The 5,009-nt window shown below is 35.8% G+C and overlaps 1 pseudogene; it reads left to right on the top strand.

Annotated features, from left to right (window-relative positions):
- The first annotated feature begins 1,767 nt into the window (after positions 1-1,767).
- On the top strand, positions 1,768-2,316 carry LOC138165681 (steroid receptor RNA activator 1-like; annotated as a pseudogene).
- Positions 2,317-5,009: the final 2,693 nt, after the last annotated feature.

The raw sequence follows: 5,009 nt of genomic DNA on the forward strand, positions 1-5,009 counted from the left end.
TTGGTCCCCCTACACTCTGCAGGCCAGGAGCTGAAGCTTTCATGTGGCGCTGGCTGGCTGTGCTGGCGTCTCAGCGGCTTCTCACCCTGGGATCAAAAGCCAACACACTCCCACTTACTGGGTCCTAAAGTCCAGACTGCACTGACCTCTCACTTTGTCCTTAACATCTATGTATTGATAATTCTTCACTGCCACAGCTGCTGCTGATCTGGAGTCCCTCCAGCTGGTGTCTGGTCAGGCCTTCCTTGGGACTAAAACCTCTGGTTCACACAGGTCTGAGCTTGGCTCCCAGAGGACTGAGCTGGACAATTCCTGCTGGCCTGCCCGGCTGTCCTCAGTGGGAGATTAGCTTCTCTGTGTCATTTTGTGGGTTCTGTAGCTCCAAAGTTTGTTTAGAATCCCCTTTTATATGAATTGGGGAAGGTGGAAGCCAAGAGCTACAGGAAGGAACTGCTTCTACTCTGCCATCTTGATTCCACCCCTATTATTTTTACTAATAGATAGCATTTATATAGTTCTTTGAGGGTTACAAAACACTTTAAAATATTATCTCAATCAAAACCATGGGATTTAGATGATGTTATTCCCATTTCTCATTCCAGGTGAGAAAATTGAGGTTGAGAGAGGTCAAAAAACTTGTAGAGGGTCACACAGCCAGTTAGTGCCTGAAGCCTGATTTGAACTCAGGTCTTCTTGACTTCAGGTTCACAACTCCATCATCATTGCTGCTTAATTAGTGAGGAAACTAGCTAGTTAGGATGAGAGAGTATGTGTATGTGTGTCTGTATGTGGGGGTGGGGGGGGTCTGGAAGTAAAGTATACCAGTGTATAAAAAGGAGACAGAACTGTGGCTTGGCATACAAGGGGTAAATGAAAGGGAGAAATTAAGAAGTCTGAGTTCTTATAGCATTGTAGAGTTCTTATGTCAAAATAGCACTTTATTATATTTACATGCCACAATTTACTCTACTATGCTATAAGAAATAAGAAAAGACATGATTTCAAAGACACTTAGAAAGATTTATGTGAACTGATGCAGAGTGAAGTAAAAAGAACCAGAAGAATAATTTATACTGTAACATTAATATTATAAAAAGGAATCATTTTGATAATTTTTATAAACTCATGAATAATAAATAAGCAGGACCAGAACAATTGATTCAATAGCAACGATATTGTAAAATTATAGAGTTTTGAAAACTATAAAAACTATAATAAATACACTGGCCATTCATGATTCCAGAGAACTTTTGATGAAACTCATTGGGGATAGAATACACATATACACACATATGTACATGCATACACACACACACAGCCACTCAGGGAATTTGTTTTGCTTTATTATGCATATTTGTTACAAGAAATGTATTTTTTCTTTTCAATGGGGTGGGGAGGTAGGAGGGAGACAAAATAGATTTCTGGGAGGGGGTTTGTTTGTTTTTTAATACAAAAATGAGGAGGGTATGTTGAATGTACTTTTAGACAAGGTCACTGTATCATTAGTTTTGTTTAAATATTTTGCTTTGTTGTAAGAGACCTTTCAGGAAGTAGAATAGTCTGCAAAAGTTTGTAATGTAAAAACAAAACATGGTGCTAAAACTTAAAAAATAAATATTGAGTAAAACTAAAAAAAATAATATTTTGGAATTAAGAGGTAGTGTAGACTTCTTGGAGTTGACAAGATAGTGGAGTAGAGAAGGACTCAGCTAAACTCTCCCAACATTACCCTCAAAAATAACTTAAAAATAATGCCTCAAGGAGGCAATGGCAGAGCTGTACATGGAGCTGGGGAACAAAGATAGAGGATGGAATGACCCTCCACCATTCTCTTATGGGTTGCAGACCCAGGCTAGCAGTCATAAAAAGACACCCCTTACTAAGTGGGTTGCAGCTCCCTAGGATGGTTCTCCAAAAGTGCCTGCCTCAGAGCCTTTTACTGGGGCTCCTCTCCTGACAAAGGTTCCAGGGACCCCTCTTGGGGGAAGCTCTTCTCCTTTGAGGTTGGAACCTACCAGTTCCCCAGTCACTTGTGAAACAATGCTGGAAGATGTACTGGGACACTTGGAACAGGCTTTGGAGGAGTGCCGGGCTCATACACAGAAACAGTTCTTTGATGACATCAGCTGGGATGGAGCTGATGACATACATCTATCACTGATGGTGGATCATGTGACTGAGGTCAGTCATTGGATGGTGGGAGTGAAAAGGTTAATTGCAGAAAGGAGGAGCCTGCCTTCAGGGGAAGCTGCTAAGGAGAAGCCTACTACTACAGAGAAGAATGAGGAGGTCTCTGGCCTCTACACAACTCTGTGACTCTGAATTTTCTTTTTCCCTCATAAGCCCCAATCTCCCCCACTGTTCTAGACCTTGAACTATCTCTGAATGGACCTGGTGGGGTTTGGGGTCTAGGGACTTATGTTTTCTTGGCTTCCTTGAAGAAGGAGATAGGGAGTTAGAAGAAGGGAAGGGAGGTTTCTCTTTTTAGCAGAGAAGCTACTCCAACTCTAACTGGGACTTTGGCCTGACTCTGGGGAGGGAAGACTGTATAGGTAGTTAATTGGTTGCTTCTGACATACAAAATTAAATAAAAACATCTTGTCTAGTGTTAAAAAAAAATAATGCCTCAAATCTAATTCTGGTGTGTTAGAGCAAACAAAAGGTCAGAGTTAGTCATTCCAGCCCAAGTCAATTTAGGAAGTCAGAAAGAGAAATCTGTGATAGCAGTAGAGACAGAATCTATTATGCTTCAGTTGAACTAAAAAAGGCAGGTGTAGCAATCATGATCTCAGACAAGGCAAAAACAAAAATTTACCTAAATATAAAGGATAAGCAGGGGATCTACAACTTGCTAAAAAGAACAATAGACAATGAATCAAAACGAATGCTAAACCTACATGCAGCAAATGGCATGCCATCCAAATTCTTAGAAAAGTTAAATGCATTTCAGAGGGAAATATCCTGTAAGAGGTAGATAAATCTAACCATAAAAGTAAAAAAGAAAGATGTCCAGGGGATGAATAGAATCTTAGAAAATTTAGCTATGATAGAATGCTGGAGAAAACTGAATGGGAATAGAAAGGAATATACCTTTTTCTCAGTTATATATGGCACCTTCACAAAATCAACCTTGAGTTAGGGCATAAAAACCTCACAACCAAATGCAGAAAAGCAGAAATATTAAGTGCACCCATTTCAAACTGTAATGCAATAAAAATAAATTTTAATAAAAGGCTGTGGAAGCATAGATTAAGACTAGTTAGGAACTTAGAAATCTAATCCTAAAGAATGAATGAGTAAAAAAAGATTACAGAAATAATCAATAATTTTATAAAGAGAATGACAGCAATGAGACAACATTCCAAAATTTGTGGGATACAGTCAAAGCAGTACTTCAGTGAAAATACACACAAATAAGTATCTAGATATACATATATGTATATACATATATATATGCATACATACATCAATAAAAGAGTGAAAAGACAGATCAATGAATTGGGCAAGTACCTAAAAAATAGAAAAAGAACAAAATTTAAAATCCACTATTTTATATCAACATGGAAATCCTGAAAATCAGAAGAGAAATTAAAAAAATTGAAAGCAATAAAACCATTGAATTAATATATAAAATTAGGAGCTGGTTTTATGAAAAATTTACAAATACATATAAACTGCCCAGATTACCTAAAGATGAAATAGAATGCTTAAATAACCCTATCTTAGAAAAAAGAAATTGAACAAGCCTTCAATAACCTCACTGAGAAAAAAATCCCCAGGACCATATGAATTCACGGTGAATTCTACCAAACATTTAAAGAACTATTAATCAAAATACAATATAAAATATTTGAAAAAATAGGTAAAAAAAGGATTCCTACTAAATTCCTTTTAGGAATATGCTTTTGATACTTAAACCAGAAAGAGTAAAACCAAAAAAAAAATAACTATAATCCATCACTAAATTAATATCAATGCAAAAATTCTAAATGAAATACTAGCAAGGAGATTTTAGTAACATCAAAAAGATCATACACTATGGCCAGATAGGATTTATAATGGAATGCATGGTTATTTCAGTATTAGGAAAGCTATCAGAATGATTGACCATACCAATAAAAATGACAACAAAAATCATATGGTTATATTAACAGATGCAGAACAAGCTTTTTGGCGGAATACAATATCCATTCCTATTAAAAATATCAGAGAGCATAGGAATAAATGGAACTTTCCTTAAAATGGTAAGTAGTATATATCAAAAACTATCAGCAAGCATTATCTGTAATGGGGATTAGTTAGAAGCCTTCCCAATAAGATAAGGGATGGAGTAAGGATGCCCATTATCACCACTATTATTCAGTATTGTACCAGAAATATTAGCTCTAGTAAGTAATAAGGAAAGAAAAATAAATTGAAGGAATTAAAATAGGCAATGAGGAAACAAAACTGTCACTATTTGCTGATGAGATAATGGTATAAAGAGTTTTAGAAAATTAACTAAAACTAGTTGAAAGAACTAACAACTTCAGCAAAGTTGAAGGACATAAAGTAAATGCTATATATTATCAGTATTTCCATATAGTACCAAAAATATATATATATATAGTAGGAAGAGATTGAAAGAGAAATTCCATCCTTAAAAGTTGCAAACAATACAAAAGACTTGGAAGTCTATCTGACAAGACAAATCCAGGAATTACATATAAACAATTACAAAACACTTTTCACACAAATACAAATCAAAACAATTAGAGAAATAGCAACTGCTCATGGTTAGACTGAGCCAATATGATAAAAATGACAATTCTACCTATTTTAATTTACTTCCTCCATGCCATAACAATCAAAGTACCAAACAATTATTTTATAGAGCTAGAAAATATGGTAACTAAATTCATCTGAAGGAACAAAAGGCCAAAATTATGAAAGGAACCAATGAATGTGTTAAGGAAGGGAGCCTAGCAGCTCTGTATTTCAAACTATGTTACAAAGTGGTAATCAACAAA

Source organism: Petaurus breviceps, unplaced genomic scaffold (assembly GCF_028583685.1).
Source record: "Petaurus breviceps papuanus isolate PSGF00001 unplaced genomic scaffold, PetGlider_PUasm1.0 214, whole genome shotgun sequence".
In the NCBI taxonomy this organism is placed as follows: domain Eukaryota; kingdom Metazoa; phylum Chordata; class Mammalia; order Diprotodontia; family Petauridae; genus Petaurus; species Petaurus breviceps.